Consider the following 10,692-nt stretch of genomic DNA (forward strand, 5'->3'; position numbering starts at 1 on the left):
TCTAAGGTGACCATTCATTAATAACGTTGCAGCCTCTTCTCGAAAGTATCGGTAGTCCCAGTCATGTGTCCATGCATATCATGGAATTCACACCATAAATTAGAATCTCTTTGACTAGGATCTGATCGAATTGATTTCAAAAATCTTGCCACCTTAATATTTCTCATAGCCAACACTAATTCTACTAAGCTAATGTTGAAGTTGTAGTCGGATAACCAGAGGTATGCTGAATCCCGGGACCCTAATGATTCCTTCTCTTGTAAAGCTCTGGTACTCCGACCACGATCTGCCCTTCTCTCAGAAACAAACCTTTCCGATGACTGAAATCCTTTATTTTTATGCCCATCAGCTCTTTTGTAAGGCTGAAAATGGCTCTTGGAATACCTCCGATTTGCATCGAAATTAGTTTTGAACTTCTCCTGATTTCGATCATGATTGCGACCCTTAGATGACATCGATGAGCTCAACTGATCATCTTCAATTTGATTTTGGATTCATAACAATTGTGGACATCTGCCCATGTGGTTGCCTGAAATTCCAACATGCTTTCCCTCAATTTCCTGGAGGCATCAGAGCTTAGTGGATTGACACCTTTGGTGAAAGCTTTAGCTTCCCACTCGTCCTGTACTACCGGCAACAACATCCCATCATTTTGAAGCTGGATCACGAACTCTTGCAATAGTTCGGACTCTCCTTGAGTAATTTTGAATATTTTTGACTTTCTAGCAGGGACTTTTCTTGCCCCAACATGAGCTTTGCTGAAAGAACCTGCTAGTATTTCAAAAGAGTCAATAGAATGCTTAGGTAAAAGAGAATACCATGCAAAAGCACTCTTCATTAAGGTTTTGCCAAAAAATTTCAACAAGACAGATTTGATCTCGTGCAGGGCTAAGTCATTTCCCTTTACAATCGTAGTGTAAGTTGTGATATGCTCTTGTGGATCCAAAGTTCCATTATACTTTGGTATATTGGGCATCTCAAATCTTTTCGGAATCAATTCTGGGGCCTGACTTAGTTTGAATGGCAAATGTGTATACTTCTTTGAATTCAGTCCCTTTAACACCGGTGTCGCTCCCCGGATCTAATTTATCCGAGCATGAAATTCCTTAGTATTTTGATCCATTCGTTCATTCATTTCCCTCATGAATCTCATGAGCTCAGTTTTGAAAGGATCATTAGCATTGTTGTCGTTCATGGATCCACTGCCTGCACCACCTGCCTCATTTTCATTAAAATTGAACTCCTCCCTTGGAGTGATGTTATCGGTCCTTTGTACTATTTGATTTATAGGCACGATATGAAGAAATTGAACTCCTCTATCAGAGTTATTAGAAGCAACCGAAAACGCTTGCTTCAATTCCGTCATAACCCGGTCTTGTCTTGAGAGATGATTCATAATTTCCCTTTGATGCTCCCTCAAAATTTTGACTGTTTCAATAACTCGTTCATCGTAGATATATTTAGCAGTTGGAATTCTTACATGCCAAGGATTTCATTCTTCGCGAACCGAAGTTGTTTCATCTCCTTCATTGCGAGTTTTGCTTGTTAAATCATCATGCTGGAACACATCCTCACGCTCGTTGTTTGTTCCAACATTGTAAGAGTTGTTCACATCGTTAGCTACCATATCTGTTTTTCTTTTACTAAAGAGAAGTGTCAAACTACATTAGTAACAGTTGAATGGATCAAAGTAATTACACAACTGTCTAAGCTCCACGACGCCAAACTATTTACTTGTAAAATGATACAGTTGAATTTATAGTGTGATTTATAGACATGTGAATTATTTTGATCCAAGAATATAAAATAGTTAAGAACGAAAATAAAGTAATTAAATAAATTTGAAGAAAGTACAAGCCTGAGAATGAACTTAGCTTCTCTGGTGACAATAATAAGAGCAATATCAAAAGCAAAAAAGAGATAGTAGTAAAGTATATTAAGACCAAATTTGACTTTTGTCTACAAAATGTTTTCATTTCCAACCATGAACATGAATTCTCCTATTTATAGTGTTGTTCATGGAGACAAGATTCCCAAATCAAGCCCTTCTTTAATACGAATAAAACCCCTCTTGATGGTTGAATAATAGCTGGGTATTAATGAAAAGATTCTTTGTAACGACTACTCATTCAATGATGTATTTCCCAACCGATATCTTCCCTTCAAATCTTCGTCCTCAGTTTTACTATCCTTGAAATTTACCCAGCACCGATTACATATTTGTAATAGGTACCAACTATTTGCTTACTCATATCTTACTTGAGAAGTAGAAAAAAAATAGCTTCTTTCCAAAAGAAGAAGCAGAAGCAGTTTTGACTTTTCTCTTACCAAAATACCCTGAATAAATATAGTATATACCAAAATAACCTTACTTATTTTAAACCTAATACTTAGGATATTAATGTATAATTATTTTTTTCTTTTTTTTAGGATAATTTTCTAATATATAGTAACTTTAAGGGTGAATAATTTTCTAATATATAGTAACTTTAAGGGTGAATGCTTTTATATTTGTTGAATATTTTTTAATATATTTAAATCATATTACAAGAATTAAAGTACTTTTTAATTTTATTTTTATATTTTACTTAAATAAAATAAAAAGATTTAATTATTATCTTTAATAATAATTTTTGAGATTATTTATTTACTTATAATATTAACTATTAAGTAAATTTATTCATGCTCTTATTCGTAATTTAATACTTAAAAGTATTTTTTGAATTTTTTTTGTCAAGCATAAATTATTGTTCAAAAGTGTTTTCCAAGGTAATTAGCCAAATACATATTGCTTCTCTTCAAAAATACTTTTTCCAAAAATAATTTTTCTAAAAATAGTTTCGAAAAATTACTTTTTAAAATTACTTTTTTCAATTTGGCCAAGCAGGTTTACTATTTTCCAGAATAGTTTGATTTCATCAACCTTTCATTACAATAATCTTTTAACGTGTCCTAAATTTCTTTCCATTTTTCTCCAAAGTAGCAGCCACTTGTCTTCTTTTGTAACTTGCAATAGGGGATAGGGGATCCGTTTGAATGAGGCTCAACTAATAAATAAATAAATAAATAATTCATTTAAATAACCTCCAGCGTTGTCGGATAAGTATATACTATATGCTAGGGCCACTGGGCGATAAATGACCGAACAATCAAATGTCTAACTTCTCCGGTATGAAAAAAATGTTTTTGGTAAAAATATTTTCCTCTAAAATATGAATATTTTTATCATTTATTTTCCCTTGTTTGGTTGGTGAATGAAAAAGTTTTTCTAGAAAATATTTTCTAGTGTTTGGTTAGAGAGTAGAAAATATTTTTTAGAAAAATAATTATTTATGCTACTCTCCTCACCCCATTCCCCCGAATTCCCATATTTCCTGTGCTCCTCCCCCCCCCTCGCCCATGTCCCAATATTTTTAAGACTCTATTTTTTTTTAAGAATTTAACTATTTTTTAAAAAATTCATACAAACCTAAATGAACTAATCTGCTGTTTTACTTTTCACGCAAAATAACGTTGAAATTTGTGCTTCATACCTAAAAAATACTTTTTTTAGTTGAAAAAAAAGTACTATTTCTACAACATGAAAAGAAAGTACTTCTTTTGTTCAAATAAAAGAAAAATATTTTTTCTACATCATAAAAAATACACATTTTATTAAAATGAAAGAAAATACTTTTTACTATAATTTTTTAAACTAAAGAAAATATTTTTTCTACATTATGACAAGAAAGTAATGTACCTTTTTTGTTAAAATGAAAGAAAATCTTTTATGTACGTCATGAAAGAAAATATTTATTTTGTTAAAATAAAAAAGAAAGTACTCTATCTACAATATTAAAAGAAAGTAATCTTAATAATATTTCTATTTAAGGTGGGGCTGGGGTCGCGGTTGTGGGTATGGGTGTGTGGATGGTGTGTGGGTGTGGGTGGGGTTGGGGTGTGGGGGTGGGTTGGTAAGGATAGGGAATAGGATAGAAAATGTTGAAAAAATGTTTTCCCTTCTCTTGATAGGGAAAATATTTTCCTCCAATTAAAAAAAATGAGTTCATGAAGAAAATGTTTTCCGAAACATTTAAGCCAATCAAACATAAAAAAATTGAAAAATATTTTACGAAAAATATTTTCTTTCGTACCAAACACACCCATAAACTACAAAAAGAATGCAAACATTAAAGTGGACTTGGCTTAAGTGACAATAATCTTAATTCAGATTTTGAGGTTTACAGTAATTAACGGATTGCTAATTGTTACCAATTTTATCGGCTAATGAATTGACAGCATATTTACTGTTATACTAAATGTAACCCATATCTTACAAGTACAAGGGGAGCAATTTCGAAATAAAATGTGACAAAATGTGTGATTATGTTATTTCTTATTTGATTGAATTTCTATTCCGGTATAATCAGTACTAGCATTATTTAGACCACAATTATTGTATCATTTTCATAATATACTCTATGTGGAATAATAATCGTGGATGAATGTTCTTCTTGCACACCCTTTTAAGAAAGTCTAGGTTATAAACTGAAAATAAAAGTATATAATTTAAAATCACACACATTTTTTGTAGTATATTTATGTTCCATTTTTAGTTTAATGAACCAAACATTTACGATTAAAAATATCTCCACTAAATAATCTTGTTATTATATAAATTTCATATTATGATTATCACATTATATTCACAATATGATTTGTTTACAATTTCTCTACTTGTAAGAATTACAGTCTAAATAGTTGCAGCTTTGTGCAACGTTCGATTATTCAGAGGTTTTCATCCCTTTTACATGTTGTGCTCCTGCTACCACGAATTCTCAATTTCTCATCCCAAAAATTTTCAAATGAGAAAAAAAAGAAGTTTGGCCATAATCTTTGGACATCAAAGGCATTGTAATGATAGTTGATGATAGGCTATAATTGCGTATTTTAGTCGCTTATTACACTCTAATTTACTGTATTTTAATTGAGTTTGAGCTTTAATCACTAGTGTTTTGCATTAATTGCGTGTTTTATGCCTTGTAGGAGTGATTCCGAGCTATATAGATATTATGGAATGAATTCAAGTGATTTAGAGCTTTGAAATCTGAGTAAAAGCTCAAGGAATTAAGCCGGGATCGTGTTCGGGGGTCAACGGATGATAGTTAGAACAAACGAAGAATCGAGTAGGCATATTGCGCATAGCCTAGTAAAATGCACATAACTTTTTTATCAGAACTCCATTTGGGCTCCACAATATATGGTTGGAAAGCGAACTTAAAGGGCTACAACTTTCATGTTTTACGTTTTTTTTAAATTCCAAACGGAACAGGGTGAAAAGTGTGCGTCAAGAGCGCGTCCGCGCTCAAGCCGCGCTCGTCAGGCAGAGTCAAAGTGGATATGCGCGGTCCAAGTGCGGCCGTGCATGTCCTGTCCGGAAAATGTGTCATTTTTTGTGTAGGATAAGGTGTAATTGTTTGGGCTCAACCCTACTTGGCATATATACATGGAAAAATGGTATTTTGAAGAGGGGTGGACATACTTTTGACATATTTTAGACCTAAGGAGGCTAAGGAGACCGAGATTCAACCTAAGGAGGCAGAGACACAATAGGAGCAAGGCGGGAAATTCTTCTACAAATTTTTCCTTCCTCTTCCTATTTTTCATTGTTGGTTATGACTTTTAGTATTGTAGTTTTACATACTATTATGAATAGCTAATTTGTTATCTAGGGTTTGATGGAATCTTGTGTAGGATAAATTCTTGTTATGTTTTTATATAATTGAGCCGTAGTATTTTCTCTATTTGTTCAACTATATTATTCTTGTGGTTGATTGAAGGGCCCTCAATTAGTTGTGCCTATTTAGTATGTATTACTCGAGAGAGAGTGCATATTTAGGTAGTTGTTGAACAACACACTCCCGACGTATGTGAGGAATCAATAACCAAGGGTTTAAAGGTGGGATTAGGGATAACGAAACCTGGGGTGCGATATAAGTGAGTTGTAATTAAAGCCAGCTAGCATAACTCAGGAGAGTATGTCTAGTAAATTGTCGTAATTACTCGGGAGAGAATTACAACACACAGAGCGCTCATGATCGGTAGAGAAAACTTAGGCGAAATTATAGAAGACATAGCGGGAAGGATTCCGACAATTGGGAAAATCATAACTCTAGACCTCCTTAATCTTTTCTCCAACCTGTAGTATCTTTAGTGTTAATTTATTATTTTAATTTGTTAGTTAGTTAGTTAAACAAAAGAATCTTAATATCTATAAGTTCAAGCTTGTATTCTTGGTGATAGTGAATAACTGTAGCTAAGCCTTAGTTCTCAGTGGGATTCGACTCCGAACTTGTAAATCAGATTATATTTGTAACGACTGCTTTGTCCTTATTATAAGGCATAGTTGGGCGTGATCAAATTTTGGCATCGTTGCCGGAAAATTGATATTGTAGTTATAGCTGTATATATTGCTAGGGTTCAAGTTTGAACTTTTATTTTGTTTTGTTTTTTTTGTATTTTTGTTATAACTGTTGATTTGAGAAACATGACATCTTGGAATTATAGGAATTTAGGTGTAGATAATTCTATTATTGATATCCATACATATTATGAAGGAAATCACCTTTGAAAAAAAATTTCAAAACGTTCCTGAGAGCGAGTTATGTGCACCAACTCAATACTATTTGTGGAATGTGTGTGATGTGTATGGTGGTAAAAATAGTCACTTTTATGGCTGTGCTTATATTTCTTATCTTCCCCCAACCCCTTACTATTATGATTCTACCTTTTTTCTGAAGTTAACAGGAACAAAGAACTTGGGGATGCAGACCTGAAGGAGATCAAGGATATGCTAAAGTGCCTTCTGGAACAAAATAATGAAAAACAATTGCAGATAGAAAGGCAAAGGCAACTATTTGCAAGTTTCAGGCTCAATTAAGTCAAGTGGTTGGAGCTTTTAATGCTCAACAAGTCAATATTGAGGATAGTAGCCAAGAAGAGCATAAATTTGATGTATTAATTGGGGAGGTCAGAGTAGAACATCAACAACCTAGCCAACTACAATTTGAGGATGTCAATGTTGAAGAAGTGAGACTAGACTCAGCCAAGGACTTTGAGGATATAAATTTTGTTGACTCTAGTATCATTGATGTTGAGGATGTTGAAAGTTCTGAAGTTCATGTATTTGAGCGCATTGGTCCACACTCCAATCATTTTTCCACATTATGTTTGGATGATGATATGGAAATAGAGTCATCCGAACCAATTGAAGAGTCAAGGAATGAGGAACAAGGTGCATATATTCTGGAATTCTTCTTGCCAAAAAGTCAGGATTACATACCTCATACAAAGGCCAAGGAGTGCATAATACTACATTATTTCCTTGGGCCAGTTAGATTCGTTCCACAGTCCCATGACCATAATCATAAGCTTGAATCAAACTTGGGGTTCAATTAATAAGCTTGAGGTGGAGGCAAAAAGTGATTCACGTCGTGACGCAACGTTAAATCAAGCGCTTATTGGAAGGCAATCCATCTTTATTTTTATTTTTATTTTTATTTTAGTTTATTTTATTTTTTACTATTATATTATTTTGTAGTGTCGATTTTGATTTTCTAGGAGCATGGAAAATAAAGCTATTGGAAGGATACAACAGCAAACCATTGTTAGAACTAAGTGTGAGGTACCCGCACGAAGGACCAGGCCTGGGAGAAGTCTGAGTACACCATCAGATGCTAGTGCTTCGGCCTTTGGCCTACCAGGGAGTTCCTTTTACCCTCTTGTATGTATGGGTGTGCATTGGGGACAATGCACAATTTTAAGTGTGGGGTGAGGAGATTGTCTGGGTGACTTTCTATGCTATTTTAGTTGTGTTAGTTTAATTGAATAAAAAAAAAATTCCAAAATTAGAAAAGATTGGACTTTTCCCGGCGATGGATCTATTGGACAATTTTCTTGAGGGATTGAAGTCTAAAGAAAAAAAACAAAAAAAAGATTTTCTTTTGTTAGGTAGTATAGCAATTCCCTCTTGATTTTTCTTTGTGTTGCGGTTCTTCTCCAAGGGTTTTGTTTGAACCGGGTGTAGTTAGTTTTTTATTAGGAATAGGAGCCATTGTGTTTTGAAATGAAGCAATATTTCTTGACTTTGTTATTCTTTGAGAATAGTAATTACTCTGGTTGTGGCGCTTAGGCTCAATTTTTGACTCTTGTATAAGTACCTTAAATTGTATGATCTTAACTTTGCTTAACTGCTTTGACTAGAGTGTCTTGATAAAACCAATCCTGAGTGAGTTATGTGCCATGTGTGTGTGAGGTTTGGGTGTTATTCTGTGCATTGCATTTGATGCCTAGAACTTGCTCTGTGTATTTGCAAAGCGAAATAGTAATTTTGTTCAGTCTTGGAAGTGATATAAGCGTTTCTTTGTTGATCCAAATATGTATATTTTACCCGTCTAATTGTTATGTATCGTAATTAACCCCTTTGAGCCTTTAATCTTGTTTCTTTGGCAACCACATTACAAGCCTTACTCATTTGTTTGAATTAACCATCTATTTGAACCATTGTAACCTCTCATGAACACTTGAATTGTTTATGAACTATGTAAAAGTTAAAGTGTGGGGTGACTAGTTTGGCTTTTGAGTGGAACTAATGAAATAAGGAGAAAGGTGCACTATTTTGAACAAGCAAGATCCACTTGAATTGAAAAAAAAAATAGTTGTATTGCTGTGAAAAAAAAAGTATTCCTTGATAAGTGGTGACTCTTGATGTAATTGTGCTTAAAGAAGTGTGGGGTAATATACATTGATGTGAAGGTGGAGTTTGGTTTGACATAAGTATGGAGTTTGAATGTTAAAGCATATGTATTAAAGTGCTTAGGGAGGTGTAGTAACTCTTATATCTAAATGTATCATACCCGTCCCGCAGCCTACATTACAATCAAATAAAGTCCTACTTGATCTTAGACTGAATGAACTCGATTAGTAGAGTAGTACACTACGGGCAATCCTATGGTGCATCTTTTGTGGCATATGAATGTTATTTCTGAGAGTGAGTGAATTCTTTCTATCTTGAGTTCCTAAATGTTCTTAAATTTTATTGTGTGGAACAACTCTCGTCTGTTGTGTGAGGGCACTTGATTCATGAAGGAAAGGTAATATCAGTGATCTCTACGTTAGAGTAAGTGGGTGAGTTGTGAATAATGCATGTTACTTATGAGTCAAATCTTGAGGTGAAGATGTTACGCTTTTGTACTTAGTCTATTTTAAATATTCTTTGTGTGATGAGTTAGGAGAATTGTTTAAAAAGGTCGTGTCTATATAAGTGTAGTTTTATTGCTCGAGGACGAGTAATGGTTTAAGTGTGGGGTGTTGATGATAGGCTATAATTACGTATTTTAGTCGCTTATTACACTCTAATTTACTGCATTTTAATTGAGTTTGAGCTTTAATCGCTAGTGTTTTGCATTAATTGTGTGTTTTATGCCTTGTATGAGTGATTCTGAGCTATATAGATATTATAGAATGAATTCAAGTGATTTGGAGCTTTGAATCCTGAGTAAAAGCTCAAGGAATTAAGCCGGGATTGTGTTCGGGGGTCAACGGATGATAATAGAACAAATGAAGAATCAAGTAGGCATATTGCGCACTATGTAGTAGAATACACATAACTTTTTTCTGCAAACTCCATTTGGGCTTCACAATATATGGTTGAACAGCTAACTCAAAGAGCTACAACGTTTATGTTTTACGTTTTTCCAAATTCCAATCGGAATAGGGTGAAAAGTGCACGTCAAGAGCACGGCCACGCTCAGGCCGCGCTCGTCAGGCAGAATCAAAGTGGATGTGCACGGTCTGAGCGCGGTCCAAGCATGGTCGCGCATGTCCTGTCCGGAAAATATATCCTTTTTCGCGTAGGAGAAGGTGTAATTATTTGGGCCCAACCCTACTTGGTAAATATACATGGAAAAACGGTATTTTGATGAGGGGTGGACATACTTTTGACATATTTTAGACTTGAGAAGGCTAAGGAGACCGATATTCGACCTAAGGAGACAGAGACACAATAGGAGCAAGGCGGTAAATTCTTCTACGAGTTTTTGCTTCCTCTTCTTATTTTTTATTGTTGGTTATGACTTTTAGTATTGTAGTTTTACATACTATTATGAATAGCTAATTTGTTATCTAGGGTTTTGATGGAACCTTTTGTAGGATAAATTCTTGTTATGTTTTTATATAATTGAGCCGTAGTATTTTCTCTATTTGTTCAACTATATTATTCTTGTGGTTGATTGAAGGACCCTCAATTAGTTGTGCCTATTTAGTATGTATTACTCGAGAGAGAGTGCATATTTAGGTAGTTGTTGAACAACATCACTCCCGACGTATGTGAGGAATCAATAACCAAGGGTTTAAAGGTGGGATTAGGGATAACGAAACTTTGGGTGCAATCTAAGTGAGCTGTACTTAAAGCTAGCGTAACTCGGGAGAGTATGTCTAGTAAATTGTCGTAGTTACTCGGGAGAGAATTATAACACGCAGAGCGCTCATGATCGGTAGAGAATACTTAGGCGAAATTATAGAAGACATAGCGGGAATGATTCAGATAATTGGGGAAATCATAACTCTAGACCTCCTTAATCTTTTCTCCAACCTGTAGTATCTTTAGTGTTAATTTATTATTTTAATTAGTTAGTTAGTTAGTTAGTTAAACAC

This window comes from Nicotiana sylvestris, chromosome 7 (genome assembly GCF_000393655.2).
Source record: "Nicotiana sylvestris chromosome 7, ASM39365v2, whole genome shotgun sequence".
NCBI classification, from domain to species: Eukaryota; Viridiplantae; Streptophyta; class Magnoliopsida; order Solanales; family Solanaceae; genus Nicotiana; species Nicotiana sylvestris.